A 19,573-nucleotide genomic window follows, 5' to 3' on the forward strand; every position below is an offset into this window, starting at 1 on the left:
CCTCGTCAATTCTAAAGTAGATGAGACTATAAATTTAATCATCGTTGTTATATGAATCAAAAATAGTTCCTACAATAGTTGATCTTTTAATCATGTTTAGAGTACATTTTTTTCAATCATCCACAATATTAAAGTTAAACTAACTAGGTATATTGGTTATGTATCACCAAGTTAGTGATGAAAACCATTTTTAAAGAAATTAAAGAGTCATTCTTACTTGTTGTGGTGTCAACTATCTGTCATAATACTTTGAAAAATTGTCACAAATTACTGTTGCCAATCTATAACAAGGAAATATAGTTAATCCTAGTAAGAAACAACGACAATAGTTTGATGATGGATATGCATAGACTTTTATTGTGATTCAATTTTTTGACTTGCGTCCTTTTTGAGGAATTAAAGTGAGGAAGCAAGAGAACAGTACGTCGCAGACCAAGGTAATATATTGTGCATTTTTCTTTATTCACAAAGGTTGATAACCTTGTGTCTTAGGTTACAGGTTCGCGCCTTGTGCCAAGCGATCTAGCTCTAGTATTTAAGTGGGGAAGGGTAGAGGGGAAGACCTATCATCCGTGAGTTTTAAAGGTTGCAATTGGCTGAAAGACTAGCTATAGATAGAATTCTTGATCATAAAAAACAATATGAAGGAGGAAAGGGGAAGAAGCTTAAAGGTATGGATCAGTGTGTGATTTGTTCTAACTCTTTTTGCATTTATATTGAATATGTATACCAGTTATTTGCATTGCAATACTCCATCTAGAGATCAAATAAGTTAACCAATATATATTTATTGGAAGAAATTTTGACATGTCTCAAATTTAGTTGGTTGGGGGTAATGTATCTCATTTTTTTTGCTTAAACAATGCTTATAGTTTCTAACCAAAGTGAGTTTTGTTACATGTTAAATATAGATCATGTACGTGGCACTTTGGATAATTTTTTTCATGATAAAGTAAATATTGTTTTGTTAATTGTTATGTACTTTTGAACTTTCAGGAAGTGAATGTTAATGTTTAGAACAAAAAAATATACTCCCAGTTGATTGCATGGGTTGCAATGAAGAAGGATGGGTTTTGACTGTTTTTATTGTTCATTGTGATGTGGATTTGTATGGTTACTGCTCATAGATATTATGCTCTATATTTCGAATATTAATTGTTAAAATCTCCAGGTGCAACGGTTGTGTTTCATTGAGGGAAGATAAAAACCATTGTTTAATGCATTTCAAGTGTTGATCTATTTTTCATGTTATCAACTATCTATTGTTATATTATGAAAAAGTGACTGTAGCCATGAAATGGAAACAGGAAAAGGTAGTTAATCTTGAATGACAGGTCAAGATCAACCTCATGAAAACCTTAACAATATCAATAGTTTAACATAACTATTGATTGATATTTGTGGTTTTACAGTTGATTTGCTTATAGCCATAGCTTATACAATTGTGGAAGCAAGGGAGAGAAGCCAAATGGGTGTGCGTGCTCCATGTTGCATGTCGGATCTTCGTACTCTAATACGCACCCATGGACAGTTTTTAAGTCTAAGCAACATAGTGTTTGTCTCTAGGAAATTCTTGTGAGTTGTATCTGTTTGAGTAAGAGATACAACTCAAACATTTTGACCTGCCTAATTTCAGCTGCTATGGTTTAAATTCTCAAACATTTTAAAGTTCACTGAGTCAGGCTCATTTTGACCTGCCTAATTTCATAAGAAAAGAGGCAGAGAAATGATACCCCATAAGTTCCTAAATTTGTGATTGGCCCTGGTCCCTTGGACATTGTGCACTTAGACTAAGGTTAAAAGCCTAAGTTAAGGATGGCTATCTCAGAAAATACCTTAATAATGGCCCTGGTCCTTACAAGGACAATGTGCACCTTAACTTGAGAGAAATCTCTAACTTGACTGTTGAGGGTGGCTATCGTTAAGTGTCAAAACTAAAATAATATATATATATATAAGGAGATGTGCATAAAATAAGGGCGAGGTTGGAAGTACTAGTGGTAAAATATGCAGAGAGGGCCAAAGAAAGGAAAAAGTTGGGAATGTAGCAAGAAAATCGAAACATATGCATTAGGGAGGATAAGTCACTAATTTTATCTAAATGTATCCTCCCTTACCTCAATCTTGCACTAAACCCATAAAGTCCTGTTTGATTTTGGGCAAAGCACGCTTAATTTGTGGAGATGTACATAAAGAGCAATCTTATGGTTCTCAATGCATGCATGTATGATGTCATTGTTGAGTGAGAGTTTACAATGTTTGCGAAGTCCTTAAACTATATTCAATGTGTTATGTTGAGTGTACGGACTATTCTGTTGAGTCAGGGGCACTTGTTTTATGAAAGATATGTGATGACTAATGGTGCACATGAAGTTGTATGTGTTGGTTCCAAAAAGGTGTCAAGTCAATTACATGAGTTGTATGATGTATGAAAGTGGGCAAGGCCTATTTTGAGTGAAAACATGCTTGTTTTAACTGATTACAGATCCTTGAAAGGAAGTGGCGGATGCACAAATACCATAGTATGGACTGTAGGTCTAGGATTAGTTGGTAAGTTGTTCGAGGATGAACAAGGCTCTAAGTGTGGGGTAGTGATCTTAGACGTATTTTCCATTTGAAGGTATAGTTTACAAGGATGTAGTTTAGGTTGTGAATATAATGTAGGGATGGTTCTGGCCTAAAACTCGAAGAATTACATATGTATGAAGGCAGAAAAACATACATAAATAAAGTTCCCATGAACATTTCATTGTATTTTGATTATTACCGATTCACTCCAAAAAAGCATATTATTCCCCATACAAATTCAAACTAAAGAGACAAGTAACAAAGTATCAATATCTGCATTCGTTGGTTCATAAATCATATTATCTATTCAGTTGATCGACAACTTCCTTCAGTTCATTTGTGATTAATAACGTTTCGTAGACACTACTTCCAATTCTAAGTGTCAACGATCGTAAATCAGTATAAAATCCAACTAAATGAGTTGGGGTCGAATCCCACAGGGAGCGTTACGTGTTTAGATTCGATTGGGAAGTATAAATGTGGTCAAATCAGTCATAGGAATAAAACTCAGATAAAAGTTGTCACAAAAACTAGGAATTAACAATAATGAGAAGGATTCTTGGGATATGATCAATTATAGGCAAATGTAGACATATAAATAGCTAGATATTAGTGAGTAGGCTAAACTATAATGGAGGTAATTTTCTCTTGAACAATTACCCGAATCAGGTGAATTCTTTCAAACATCAACAAACAATACAATTAAGAGCAGTCCATACCTTAATCCATTCACTCTCTCGAGCTGAATGTGTGGGATATGGTTTAAGATTCACTCTCTCTAGCTAAACCCAGGTCAACCCAATGCCCATAAATCATCAATCAATATATTTAGTTCTAAAACCTCTCTTGAGCAAGCCAAGAACAAAACATAGAACTTCATTTGCAACTACAATTCTTAAATTAAATCACAATTAATAATTAAACTCACTTTTAAATAGCATTTAAACTAACAATTAGCAATACCCATAAACTAAATCAGTCATAATCACATGATCACACCCCAAGAATTAAGGTTTTAGCTAGGCATTATAAAAGGTAAAAACAGTTACCAAATTGATTATCCAGGATAAGAGTAATTTTGTCCTTAAAATTCTCCAATTTGATGAATCTCAAAGACCCACTTCTAATTTCTCAAAAGTGAATTTTCTTCAATCCTTCAAAGCTAAGGAAGAACTCTAGAGAGAAATGTTCTAAGAGTTTTGATAGAAAAATAATAATAAAAATTATATCCCAGATTACTTGATTCATTGCTAAACTAAATGTCCAAAATCCTATTTATAATTCCCAAAAATATGCTGCGAAAGCCCATTTAGCAAAGTAAGTGGGGCTCACCGAACCACTCGGCGAGCCTCCCTTTGATCTCTTCCATCACCTTTTCGCTTTGTCATTCAGCATCATTGGGTTCTGTAATTTTAGCGAACTATCACTGTATCACAGAATTACTCGGCGATTCCTCGACTGCTTCTTATTTTCACCAATTTGGTTTCTTCCCTCAAGGCTTGCACACTGGAACTTTAGGTGGTGGAACTGGGCCTTCGGAGAGTCACCAAACTATCTTGGCGATCACCACGATTTCCTTTCTTCAATTCTTCTGTTTATTTTGTTCATTTTGCATGTTAGTGTCCTTGCTTTGTTCCTCAATCCATGTACCGGAAAATCAAGGATTTTTCATCAGTTTAAGGGACAAATTAAGTATTTGAGGACACTAAATCTATATAAACAAAGCTCTAAATGAGTCCAAATCTTGGACTCATCAACACCCCCAACTTAAACTTTTGCTTGTCCTCAAGTAAAACTCAAGTTCAACATTTGAAAATGGATGTCTCAAGCAGTGCTACATAAGACTCAGTCATGAATGAACACAACATGACTCAACTTACTTATTCAAGAATCAATTGTGCACTCAAAGATTCAAGTTGTAACTCACTTTTACCAAAGATGCTCAAACTCACAATACTCGCCTCAAATGCAAGTTCAAGATCAATAAGGGTACTCAAATTCCCTCACAACAAAGATGATTCCATACTCACACACAATTTCTCAACAATTTATAGTTCTGGAATCACATACAACTCTCACACTCACAAAGATGAACACACGCATGACTTCACCCATAGGTTTGCCCTTATTTTTCAATCAATATTCATTTCAGCTCACTCAAGATCAAAAAGGTCTATTCAAGGCTTGTAACGGGGATGAGTGTAAAGGTATGGTCATTTAGGCTTAGTGGCTGCTACCCTCTTTAAATTTGGTCTGAACAACACTTTTCTTCCTTTTCTTCAGCATTTTAATCATGCTCAAAATTCACCCCATTATTCAACTTTCAATGGACTACGGAACACCCCATTTCCTTTTGCAACTTTCACAACTTTTTCATTCCTTTTCTTTTGCTTTCTTATTTTCTTTCTATCTTTTTTATATGGAGGGATTCCATCTTTTTCAAGATCATGGGTCAAGGGGGAATTCTTCACACTTCTTGGTTTACCTTCACTTTTCACGACACCCCCAACTTAGGCTTTTGTCCTTAGTTAGTTACTCAAATAAACCACACTTCATGAGATTTATGGGTGAATGGATAAAGAGGGGTCACAATTGTTCAAGTATGGTTCACGCAACTTACAAGGTTGGCCACAAAAAGAGGTATATTATCAAATTATTTCACTTATCTAAATTGTTGCCTAAGATCATTTCAAGAGCTTGCATCACTTAGTCAACCGGACCAATGGGGCAAATTCTAGGTGTCACAACACACAATATTCAAGGTAAGCTTATCACACAAGGCATAGGCACCAATATCAAACAAGATTCATTCGAGCTAGTGTGCAATGTTCATCACAAGAGACTCCATTCGATAACTAGCTAGTCACAATGAGATGCAAAAAGTTTACACATTGTCTATGCAACTTCATTTGGCCTTATCATAGCAGCGCATTTATTTTCTTCGATTAAGAGCACTATTCAAGTCATCGGTATTGATCATAACCGATACTCAAATTTGCACAAGAACAACCACATTCACACAAAACAAGAAGTGGTAAAATTTTTTAGATGGGTCAAAGCCATTTTCATTCAAAACAAGGAGCCACAAGCTCAAATATCCACAAGATAGAATCAACACACGATTTAAAACACAAAAACCCAATATATATATACATAAAAATGTAATCAAAAGAGGTAGGTATGAAAATACCTCACCCCACCCACAAAAGAAAAACAGTTGTCCTAAACTGCAACTAAAATAGAAAAGTCATTAAAGCAATAGAGATGGAGGTAAAGGATAGTCGTGTCTACTCAGTCGCTCCATTTGTCGGGGAATCAGTGCCCGGTGTAATAATCTGGTCATGCGCATCAGTGCCCGATGTAATAGCAACATTGGCTCCACTACAGCCTGGCATGGACGTATCTGCAAATGAAATCTGCACGGCTGAATGCACCATAGCCTCCTCAACCTCTATCAGGCCCTCATATGTGGTCTCCTCTTAGAGACCGAATTTCTTCTCATCAGTCTCTTCCTCATACTCGGCAACAGCTACCTCATCAACTCGAACTTCATCTGCGGTGGTGATCGGAGGCACATCAGAATCAACTAGCATATCAAGGATCTCCACGATCCCAAAAATCATTGATATATCTGTGGATTTCAGCTGGTCCACATTAGTTGTCAACTCTACAATTGCGGCCTTTAGGGCCGTCACCGAACTAGTAGCTCTCTGACCTTTTTCACACATATTTATCCTTGCCGCAAGGGCATCAATAGACTCTTTGAAAGGTGTCACAACAGCAGTGAGAGCTCTCTCAATCATCCCAAGGACTATAGCCTCTAGCTTAGATGCACGCCTATCAGTCGCATGGGCTAGATGTCCCATCCATAGTATCGTAGCCTGGATGAGTGGAGGTCAGAAGACAAGAACACTAGCAATAGACCTAGGAGGCAAGGGTGCTGTAGAAAAACTCAGAGTCATAGAAGGGGCAAAGCTAGAGATGTCTGAAGGCCTAGAGGGTGGAATAGGTAATACTGCCTCTGCAGGTAAGGTCTCAATGTCCACAGTTGGGGATGAGTCCATCGGGGCTGCCTTTTTCTTCTCAGCCTTATCCTTCAATTACACGGCTTCAATGCACCGGATATCACTAGAGGAGTTGGGAATCACCTCCACGTACTTCTTCTCATCTCTGGGAACTCGGGCTCGCCTGCATATCTTGGTGATCAACACCGGGAATAAGAGCGATGTATGGCGCTGCCTAGCCCTTATGTCCATCTCCTGTCTAATGATCATGCCTAAATTCAGCTTCTTCTCATCAATGATAGAACCAAGACAGGCTGCCTTCGTGTGCCGGAGGATAGACTCATTCTGGGACGACAGTATTGTAGTGCTAATGAAGTTGAATTAGTACTTCGCTGCTACATTTAGATCTTTCTTCTTTATGGGCGCTCTAGCCTCGATCCACCTAGGACTACCATCGGATAAAAGAGGTGCTAACCAGCTTTTCATAGTCTCCAATGATTTTTTTTTGATCATGTATTGGTAGTCATCTCAATGTTTTTGCTACACTCCAATACTGCATCAATATCATCATTGTTGCATTTCACTTTCATGCCCCTAACGACTACTTAATCTACTAGCTTGAAGGCAGTAACCTTCCTCTTCTTCTTCCCTTGTGGCACCAAAGCTCGGTAGGCAGTGTAACACTCCCGGACCCAATTAGGAATGTAAGGGCCCAGGGATTTAGTAAAAAATTGGAACTCATGGGATTTCAAGGTGCTCCAAATATCTGTGTATCGGTCTATCACCCGATATATAGATAGCCTTTTCTCCTCAATGATAGTCCTCAGCTTGGTCTGGAACAGGAGGAGGAGTAGTGGCCTGGGTATCCTAGACGGATCATTCAACCTCTTGGAGCGTATTTTAGCTCTCGAGTGGCTCAGAAATGTCAGCCTGAGAGTCTTGGTGCTCTCCTTCACTCTTAGAGGTGGTGAGGTAAGTAGAGTAAACTCCCTCGCTATCGGAGCTGACCTCCGGTGATTCAGCAGTTGGCGCCTTGCCCTTTCCTTTACCCTTCCCACCTGTGGTAGGAAGTTTTGTTGCTTTTCATTTGGATGCAGCGGCATCTTCATTGATAGTGATTCTCTTTGCCCGCTTGTGGGGTGGCATGTCTTGTCCTACTACTTTTGGTCTAGCCATATCTGCAAAACACACTAGAAAGAGTTAGAAATAACCCAAAAACAATACATCGCACAGGTTCCAGAAAGACTCGCCAAACTGATCGGCGAGTTGCCGAATCACTTTAGCGAGCCAGGTCGGGCTCACCGACAGGATTGGCCTGAATTTTTTTCAGAAAAATGGCCGATCGACGATGTTCAGGTCCCTTCGATGAATCACCGACCTTACTGGGCGAGTTCAAACAGCCCACCAAAATTAATATCGTGTTTTAGGGATTAGTGGCACAGAAAGGGCGATCTAAGGAGACTTTCGGCGAGTCGTCGAGTGAACTCGGCAACCTCAGGCTCTCCGTGAAAAGTTACAGACTCTATTCTAGAGAAAACACGAAATTAAAGGCAATCAAAGGGGATGTTGGCGAACCACCGAATGATTTGGCGAGCTTGACCTAGCTCGTCGAATAGCCCAACGTTCCAAATTTCAACCCCGTTTCCCAAATTCAAGCCTGCAACCCCCAAAAACAAAATCATACTACTCACTTATGCAACTAAGCCCAGATCAATTTGTCCCATGTCACCGGGGTACTCAGATTTTCCTCGGTTATGCGATAATTAACCATTTGTTGATGTTTGCCCTGAAGAATGACGTCAAACGCTCAATCATTTGACAAAGTATGTCATTTAGCACAATTGGAGTTACTCAGACCTCACCCGACTAGACCTAAAAAACAATTTATCGCAACCCAATAATTTATGATTAATTTTAAAGCACGAAACTCGGGAAATCAACCATTTAAGCAATTAAGCACAATTACAAACCTACGATAGGTAAACTAGCACAACACTACGATTTTAGTACATGCCCAGCACACAACAACAAGATTTAAACAAGCGCATTCGAGTTCAACCACTATTCAAGAGTTTGAGGTTCAGAAAACCAACATTTAAGCCGGAATAATAGTTTAAAATGCTAGGCGGCAATGTAATCCAACTCCGAGCGCAAGATCAAAAGCAAAAAGCGATAAAAATAAGAAAATATGAAAACTATAGAGCGTGGGTGCAAGTGTACGAGGCTAAAAACTAAACCGTTTGACCTTTTATAACCTTTCAGTTTGATGCCCTTTCAGCGGTATTAGTCATCATAGCCGAACCACTCGGCGATGCACCGAGTGGTGACTTACCTCGCTAAGTTTTACTAGACCACCACTCAACTTGGGGGTCCAAACGATGGACAAAGTCGGGCTCGTCGACCTGTTCGGGCGAGTTGCCGACTCGTCCATGGGCCCGTCGAGTTTTACAGACTCTCACCTGCTATTTTTTTAAGTCCAATGATGTCCAAGTCTGGCTCGCTGACCATTTCGACGAGTCACCGACAGGACACTTGGCTCGCCGACCTGCATTTCTCAAACACAATCTACTTTTTAACCTACACATTCAACACTCGTTATTCTAAAAACAAACACAAAGAATTAAAAACATGGGTTGCCTCCCAAGAAGTGCCTTCATTAAGGTTGTGGCACGATACAAGTACCCTTTCAAGCTTCATTTTTGGGGTTCACCATTGTATCACTTGGCAACCCCCTTGTTGTCTTGGGTTAAGATGATACGAAATATGACCCATTTGGGTATCCAGTAGCTTAATAGATATGACATGAGAAACAATCATCTGGTTTTTAATTAAGACATTCTCTTTTATATCTTTCAACACTCTGTCATGTTCTTTGACTTTGTTGAGAATGCGTGAGAGTATCTCTTCTATTAGTCCACCCTCAAAGTCCTTGGGCTTTTTACGCTCATGGGGGGATTGTACCTATCTTTCTTTTTGTACAACACTTCAAATTCATGATATTTTTGGCAAACATATCCACCTGGGTCATCATTTTTGCTAAGTTCTGGTCGTCATCTGGATTTATACCCCCAACAGCCACAACATTAACACTCCTAGCACCAGCACCCATGACATTTTTGGATAAGATGTCAAGTTGGGTAATCATTTTTCCCATGTTTTGGTCTCTGTCTTGATCTCTTTCAATCTGCTCCTTTGTCAATTTATAAGAAAGTGGAGAGACTTGATCTTTGCGGGTGTACCATGCCCGATTAATATTGGTCATGCCATCAAGGAGTTAGGCTGCTATTACATAAGGTTGTTGCATTAAACCTCTCAGAGAAAGTTGGTCAGTCACTTCCTTGTTCACCGAATCAAGGCTCCTGTAGAAATATTGCAGCACTACGTTATTGGGCAGTCCATGAGTTGGGCATTGCAACACCATCTTCTTAAACCTTAGCCAAGTCTCATGGATTGTCTTACCTTCAAAGCACTTGAAGCTTTGAATGTTGTCCCGAAGAGTCATCATCTTCTAAGAGGGAAAGAATGGAACTTGGAATGTTGTAATAAGTTCATCCCACGAAGTGATGGAAACTCTTGGCAACTCAGCCAACCACTTACATACTTCTCCCATTAGAGAACATGGGAACAACCTCAGCCGAACCGATTCTTGAGATACGTTCTTAAAGGAGAACGGTCCAGAAACATCAACAAAATTGGTGATGTGCTCAGGGGGATCCTTATGAGCCAGCCCGCCAAACAAACCTTTCAGTTGTATGAGATGCAACATGGTGCTTGTGATGTGAAACACACCGTTTCCTTCAGCTGGAGGCAAACGAATGGCACCAACACCACATATTTGGTTGGGGTCATTGAAATTCGGGTCATTAACATCATTGAGATTCCCGATGGCAACTTGGTGGCCCAGTTGGCTACCATTGCTACTGTTTACGCTCATCTCATCTATTTTAACAAGCAACACAAAACCAAAACTAAAAGTAAGTGGATTCAACTATAACTAAAAAGAACACAATTCAACTTCACAAAAAGAATTTTAAACAACAGCACTCTCCAGCAGCGGCGCCATTTTGATTAATAACATTTCAACGACACTACTTCCAATTCTAAGTGTCAATGATTGTAAATCAGTATAAAACCAAACTAAATGAGTTGGCATCGAATCCCACAGGGAACGGTACGTGGTTCAGATTCGATTGGGAAGTATAAATGTGGTCAAATCAGTCATAGGAATAGAAATTATCGAATAATGACATCATTCAAGTTAAAGGGTGACATGAATGTCAAATGGGGGGGGGGGTTGGTTTTTAGATTATCAGCTAAAAGTAGTCACAAAAACTAGGAATTAACAATATGGAGACGAATTCCTGGGATGTGATAGATTATAGGCAAATATAGACATATGGGTAATTGCAACTATTAGAAAATAGCTAGATATTAGTGAGTAGGCTAGACTATAATGGAGGTAATTTTCTCTTGAACAATTACCATAAATCAGGTGATTTCTTTCAAACTTCAATAAGCAATATAATTAAGAGTAGCCCACACCTGAATACATTCACTCCCTCGAGCTGAATGTGTGAGATAGGGTTAGGATTCACTCTCTCGAGCTAAACCAGGTCAACCCAATACCCACAAATCATCAATCAATAATTTTAGTTCTAAAACCTTTCTCTCGAGCAGGCCAAGAACACAAACATAGAACTGCATTTGCAACTACAATTCTTAAATTGAACAACAATTAATGATTAAACTTACTTTTAAATAGCATTTAAAATAACAATTAGCAATATCCATAAACTAAATCAGCCCATAATCACATGATCACATCCCAAGAATTGGGGTTTTAGCTAGACATTATAAAAAGGTAAAAATAGTTACCAAATTGATTATCCATCAACTGGGTAAGAGTAATTTTGTCCTTACAATGCTTCAATTTGATGAACCTCAAAGACCCACTTCTAATTTCTCAAAAGTGAATTTTCTTCAATCCTTTAAAGATAAGGAAGAACTCTAGAGAGAAATGCTCTAAGAGTTCTGATAGAAAAATAATAATCAAAATTATATCCCAGATTACTTGATTCATTGCTAAACTAAATGTTCAAAATCCTATTTATAGTGGCCAAAAATATGCTACGAAAGCCCAATTGGCGAAGTAAGTCGGGCACGCCGAACCACTCGGCGAGCCGCCCTATAGTCTCTTCCATCGCCTTTTTGCCTTGTCATTCAGCATCCTTTGGTTCTATAACTTTAGGCGATCATCACTGTATCACAGAATTACTTGGAAATTCAGCGACTGCTCCTTCTTGTCGCCGATTTGGTTTCTTCCCTCAGGGTTGGAACACCGAAACTTCAGGCGGTGGAACTGGCCCTTTGGTGAGTCACGAAATGCTCTTGGTGATCATCAGGCTTTTCTTTCTTCAATTCTTCAGTTTGTTTCGTTCCTTTTTGCATGTTACTGTCGTTGCTTTGTTCCTCAATCCATATACCTAAAAATCAAGTAATTTTCATCAGTATAAGACACAAATTAAGCATTTGAGGAAACTAAATCTATATAAACAAATCCCTAAATGAGTCCAAATCTCAGACTCATCAACTGGCGAAACTCCATCTACATCATCTTGAACAACATTTTTTCTCATTAGCGCCTCCATCATGACCATTAGTACATACATATTTTTCATTAACGCCCCAATCTTGATCAGCAATTTGTTTATTCGCGCCTCCAACTTATTCCTCGTAGTGCTGAAGCAACGTTACCTCATTCCGGTAAGGCAAATCACCATATCTCTGCCACAAAATACTCATTCATATCAACACCTTAGAAGTCTCAATTCTCAAATTTGTTAATTAGAACCTTACAATTTCATCAAATTCTTCCTACTTTATCGTGTCTATTCTATCTGTGGGCTGCAATCTGGAGAAATCATAATTTTTTTTATATAAAATAAAAACAAAACAAAATCTTCTTATTCATAAAAATCCAATACTTCTTACAATTTGGCACTCTACATTGGGCACAATAAGCATCGACTTGAATATAGTCATCTACAACTTGATGATATAATCGTCATGTGGCACATGAATATTAAACCCGCATATGCATACACAGACCGCGTAATCATCTGCAAAACTATATATATATGAGTCTCTTGCGCCAATAAAGAGACATTCCTAAATATTTGGCTCCTATAAGATGTACAAGACATAAAAATTAAGTATACAAAATTTAGATTATTACTAGTTTTTTGGGGGAAAAAAATAAGCAGAGGGGATGGGAATATCCATACAAGGCTAAAAAAATCCTCGACGAATCCAACTCGAGTTTTGCAGACACAACAATAGATGCAATAATGAGCAAGAAGATCATTGTATTCAAGTTTATTCTATCAAATTTGTTGATTGAATCAAGAAGCTGCTGTTGGGTTTTAAAAGACATGAATGGAAAATGATATTGTTGAAAATATGCACAAGTTTCCGTCGAGGGATGGATAAATTTCAATTTGTACACGTGGATTGTTATGATCAAGCAAGTAAATTAACATAAACCAACTTGTTTATAAAATATAACTTGAGAGCATGAATTTCCAAAGCATAAGCTAAGTAAATTGCTATAAGAGAATGAAAATTAGACGAGAACAAAATTTGCGCATCATGCCTCATGAAACCTATTAATACTCATTATTGCTACTCACTAATCATAATTTTTTTTATAATGGTTGAACTTCAGATTTACCTTATCTCATTTGTGTCTGGTATCTCATGGTGCATCTTCGGAGCTAGGTGGGCTCACATTGTGGTGTCAATCTCGTAGTCACGTCGGACTTGTAGCTTTTGCCATATGTCACATTCTGAGTTATCTATCTATCGAGATTGATTAGTTTTACATTATATAGATTGTCACGCCTCGATCCTACACCCCGGGCGTGGTCGACACTCAGAAACCATTTCTGGTCTAGGTGAACCTTTGATCTGGATGACTATAGAGCGGAATACTAAACATACATGTAGAAGCCTTATAAAATAAACTTTTAAAATCAATTAAATATATCTCATACAAAGGTCTGAAATAAATTTGCATATGAAAAATGATAATAATGTTTAAACTTCTAAATACAAAATACTGATAGGTATCGGGAAAAGACTCATGACTACTTGACTATTCAACTAAAAATTTCTTAAAAATTAAATAAACTATACTAACTAAATTAGAGCCCTCCCTCCCCCCCCCCCTCGGAAGTGAGGAGGTCTCACCAAATGCTAGTGGAAAGTGATCTTACTGAACGTCTGCTATCAAGAGTACCTGAAACTGCATCATTAAATGATGCAGCATCAAATGGTGTCAGTATATAGAATGTATGGTATGTAATACGACTGGATGGAATAAATAATTGAACTAAAATGAAACTTAAAATACCCTGAATGAAAATAAAACATGAAAATGAGCTGAAATCATTAAAGCTCTACAATGAGATATGCAATAATAGCAAAATACTAAAATAATATACTTTATTTTTCATGGGGAGTTTCTCTAATCGAAAACCATCAATATGAGCCTCGTGATAATACAATGTCTAGCACATGTTGCCAGTCATCCTATACCTTACTGGAATATAGGACAACAAAGCATAACCTATGGACCCATCTGAAAAGCCTTCGACAAGGCTGTGAGGAGTCGCCCGAATCAACGACATGGGCCTATCTATGCTGGCGACACAATTTATGGGTTTTGAGTTGTTAACTCTCACCCAAATCAGTGTTCAATACTACTATCAAAACATGCAATAATGCTCATACGGTAAAGATGTCCCCCTTTAGGGGAAAATTGAAAATCTGATACTTTGAGTCTATGCTCAATAATACTTCTTTATAACTGAACTGAACTTAAATGAACTTGACTATGCTTTTATGAAAATATTATTTTGACTCACTATTTTGCATACTCTTTTATCAATGCATTGAACTTACTTTAAAGACTGATTGAAATTTTTTTCTAAAACTGATTATGCTTTGTTTAAACTAGCCTTGTTTTCTTCATGAAGATAATGCATAAGAACTGATATATCAAGGATTTGATAAAATTCATAATTAAATATGGTTCATGGGGTGAAATAAGCATGATCAAACATTAAGAATCGTCCAATAAATTAATATACTAAAATAGATACAACAAAATCAATAATTCATGCTAAGAAAGTAAGTAGAACCCTCAAATATAGTAAGCCTTGGGTTTCAAACCCTAGTTGAACCTTGCTATCTTAAATTTAGATGTAGGGAGTAAGGAAGAACTCATTAACTCAATATGATAGATTAACGTACCTTGATTCACTCTAATTGAAACTCTAAGTTTGAAGAGGAACCCTAAAAGTCTCTTCTTGAACTTTAGGATGAGTTCTTGTTTTCGCTAGATATGAAAGAAAGATTTGATGTTAGAATCTTATTAAGTATTCGTAATTAGAGATTGATTTTTTTAGAACTAATTTAGATACATGAGATTAAAATACCCCGGTAATAAAGATGCTGGAGATGAGAGAATTTGAGAGAAAATAAGCCCTAGGTCGTACAAGATGAATTTTATAATGACCCACCGTCTTAACTTAATAAATAGAGAATTTAAAAATCTAGAGCGCCCATGCTACCGACTGCTAGAAAAATAACCTAGTGTGGTGCGCCCACGCTACTAGGCACGCGGAGTACACAGTCAATTTGACATCTCTCCAGTAAAATGCAGATAAGATTTTACTCAAGAGTCGGGTTGACGAGCGGTCAGTGACGTTGGAAAGAATAACTGTAGACCTTTAATTCGATAGGTCACGGGTCATCTAAATTTACTATTCTGAGAGGCATGGTCATGAACTCATGTGAAAATATAGCTGATAGAAATGCTTTGAACTTGGTTTGGTGTTTAAGGTTCCTTACGACCCTAAACCATATATGATATACTTAACACTTTGTAAAGTACCTGAACATATATGCAAAACTTAGTACTATTCATCGGGTTCGGACCTATACACATACAAAGGATGATTTGAATCTTTGCTTAGAACTTGTTGGACATTGAGTAGATTGTCCCACATTTTTTTGGGTACTCAAAGAATTGTGACAAAAAATGGAAAACACTTCAATTCTTGGCCGAAAGCAAATGAAAAGTCCTCTGACATTTGTTGACGTGACACATGTCCCTCCACTTTTAATACTCGGAGTACGTGTCTTCTCGGGATTGGTTAAAAACCATGACAGACTATCAAGGCAATGCTAACGTTTCTTTTCCTAAATCTATATATGTTCTTCCATTTTCAATTTACTTCCTTCACACCTTCTTCTTAGAACTTTCTTGTCATTCTTCCGAGTGTCATGTTTTACCGCAGTTTCATCAAAGATTACCACCTTCTTAATTATCCTTTGACTTGATTTGTCTAGAATCCACGACATAATTACAGCCTAATAGGGGAGGGTGGGGGGACAAAGTCGACAATAGTAATTTGAAGGCCCAAACACAATTGAGGACGAGGATCATTGTTGGAGAATGAAGATGTTGGGTGAATCTTTTTACAAATGACACATGAATTTTTACAAGTGATTCGATTTAGATTTTTATCCTAAAATATTAGCCCCCTTAAGTTTAAAACTAAAAATTATTTTAGTTCTGCATAAATGGAAATATTTATTCATGTGGACTGTTACTTGACATCTTTTTTTGAATAAAAATAGAGAGTGCACACTACATACAATCAACTATTAAATGAATGTGTGTTTTTCTACCTAAACTATCACCATATATGTATTAAAACACACATTCATTTAATAGTTGGTGTGCACTCTCTATTTTTATTCAAAAAAAGATGTCAAGTAATAGTCCACATGAATAAATATTTCCATTTATGCAGAACTAAAATATCTTTTAGTTTAAAACTTAAGGGGGTTAATATTTTAGGATAAATATCTAAATCGGATCATTTGTAAAAATTCATGGGTCATTTGTAAAAAGATTCACCCAACATCTTCATTCTCCCACAATGATCCTCGTCCTCAGTTGTTATTTGGGCCTTCAAATTGCTATTGTCGACTTTGTCCCCCCACCCTCCCCTATTGAGCTGTAATTATGTCATGGATTCAAGATAAATCAAGTCAAAGGATAGTTAAGAAGGTGGTAATTATCATTGATGAAACTCCGGTAAAACTTGAAAGTCGGAAGAATGATAAGAAAGTTCTAAGAAGAAGGTGTGAAGGAAGTAAATTGAAAATGGAAGAACATATAAAGATTTTGGTAAAGAAACGTTAGCATTGCCTTGATAGTCTGTCATGGTTTTAACTAATCACGAGAAGACATGTACACGGAGCATTAAAAGTGGAGGGACATGTGTCACATCAAGAAATGTCAGAGGACTTTTCATTTGCTTTCGGCCTAGAATTGAAGTGTTTTTCATTTTCTGTCACAATTCTTTGAGTACCCAAAAAAATGTGGGACAATCTACGTAACATCCAACAACTTCTAAGCAAAGATTCAAATAATCCTATGTATGTTTATAGGTCCGAACCAGATGAATAGTATTAAGTTTGCATATATTTTAAGGTCCTTTACAAAGTGTTAAGTATAACATATATGGTTTAGGGTCGTAAGGAACCTTAAACACCAAACCAAGTTCAAAGCATTTCTATCAACTATATTTTCACATGAGTTCATACAAGGATCAACTTCAAACGACCATGCTTCTAAGAATGGTAATATTTAGATGACCCGTGATCTATCGAATTAAAGGACTACAGTTATTCTTTCCAATGTCACTAACCGCTCGTCAACCCGACTCTTCAGTAAAAGGTTATCTGCAATTTACTCGAGAGATGTCAAATTGACTTTGTGCTCCGCGTGCCTGATAGCGTGGGCGTACTATGCTAGGCTATTTTTCCAGCAGCCTGTAGCATGAGTGCACTGTGCCAAGCAAATTTTTGAGAGTCTAGATTTTAAAATGCTCTATTTATTAAGTTAAGACGGTGGTCATTATAAAGTTCATCTTGGACGACCTACGACTTATTTTCTCTCAAATTCTCTTATCTCCTGCATCTTTAATACCAGGGTATGTTACTCTATATCTAAAGTAGTTCTACAAAAATCAATCTTTAATAAGGAATTCTTAATAAGATTCTAACATCAAATCTTTCTCTCATATCTAGCGAAAACAAGAACTCATCCTAAAGTTCAAGAAGAGACTTTTAGCGTTTCTCTTCAAACATTTAGAGTTTCAATTTCAATAATTCAAGGTACGTTAAGGTATCATATTGAGTTTATGAGTTCTTCCTCACTCCCTACATCTAAATTTCAGATAACAAGGTTCAACTAGGGTTTCAAACCCAAGGCTTACTACATTCGAGGGTTCTGCTTACTTTCTTAGCATGAATTATTGATTTTGTTGTATCTATTTTAGTATTATAATTAATTAGATGATTCTTAATCATTGATCATGCTTATTTCACCCCATGAACCATATTTAATTATGAAATTTATGAAAGCCATGATATATCAGTTCTTATGCATTATCTTCATCAAGAAAACAAGACTAGTTTAAACAAAGCATAATCAGTTTTAGAGAAAGAATTTTCAATCAGCTTTTAAAGTAAGTTCGATGCATTGATAAAAGAGTATGCAAATTAGTGAGTCAAAATAATATTTTCATAAAAGCATAGTCAAGTTCATTTAAGTTCAGTCCAGTCCAGTTTTAAAGAAGTATCATTGAGCATAGACTCAAAGTATCAGATTTTCAGTTTTCCCCTAAAAGGGGACATCTTTACCGTATAAGCATTATTACATGTTTTGGGAGTAGTATTGAGCACTGATTTGGGTAAGAGTTAACGACTCAAAATCCATAAATTGTGTCGCCAGTGTAGATAGGATCATGTCGTTGATTTGGGTGACTCCACACAGCCTTATTGAGGGCTTTTCAGATGGATCCATAGGTTAAGCTTTGTTGTCCTATACTCCGGCAAGGTATAGGATCACTAGCAACATGTGCTAGACATTGTATTATCACGAGGCTCATAGTGATGGTTTTCGATTAGAGAAACTCCCCAAGAAAAATAAAGTATTATTTCAGTATTTTGCTATTATTGCATATCTCATTGTAGAGCTTTAATGATTTCACCTCATGTTCATGTTTTACTTTCAGTCAGGGTACTTTAAGTTTCTTTTTAGGTCAATTATTTATTTCATTCAATCATATTACATACCCTACATTCTATATATTGATGCCATTTGACGCTACATCATTTTATGATGCAGTTTAGGGTAGTCTTGATAGCAGACGTTCAGTAAGATCACTTTCCACTAGCATTGGTGAGACCTCCTAACTTCCGGGGAGGGGGGGGGCACTAATTTAGTTAGTATAGTTTATTTAATTTTTCTGAATTTTTTAGTTGAATAGTCAGGTAGTCATGAGTCTTGTCCCAACACCTATCTTTAGTTAGTAGTGCCTTCATAGATAGACAAAGTCAGTGAGTCAATTACGTATTTTGTATTTAGAACTTTAAACATTAGTGTCATTATTCATATTCAAATTTGTTTAAGACTTTTTTATGAGATATATTTAATTGATTTTAAATGTTTATTTTATAAGGCTTCTGCATGTATGTTTAGTCTTCCGCGCAGTAGTCAGCCAGACCAAGGGTTCACCTAGGACCAGAAATGGTTTCTATGTGTCGGCCATGCCCGGGATGTAGGTCAGAGGCGTGAAAATCTATATACCGTAAAACTGATCAAGCTCGATGATAGATCTGTCAGAAAGTGACATATGGCAAAAGAGACAGGTCTAGCGTGACTAAGCGATTGACACCACAATGTGAGCCCACCTAGCTCCGAAGATGCACCATGAGATACCTGACACAAATGAGATAACGTAAATTTTAAGTTCAACCATTATATGAAAATTCAGGATTAGTGAGCAATAACGAGTATTAATAGGTTTCATGAGTCTTGATGCACAAATTTTGTTCTCGTCTAATTTTCATTCACTTAT

General features: G+C 37.0%; 1 protein-coding gene across 1 annotated transcript in view; it reads left to right on the forward strand.

Moving 5' to 3' along the window:
• Nucleotides 1-19,573, forward strand: part of LOC125825438 (uncharacterized) — a 1,130,247-nt gene that overhangs the window by 327,580 nt on the left and 783,094 nt on the right. The gene's annotated exons all lie outside the window — the stretch shown is intronic.

This window comes from Solanum verrucosum, unplaced genomic scaffold, assembly GCF_900185275.1.
Source record: "Solanum verrucosum unplaced genomic scaffold, falcon-dt-bn FXZP01000101.1, whole genome shotgun sequence".
Taxonomy (NCBI): domain Eukaryota; kingdom Viridiplantae; phylum Streptophyta; class Magnoliopsida; order Solanales; family Solanaceae; genus Solanum; species Solanum verrucosum.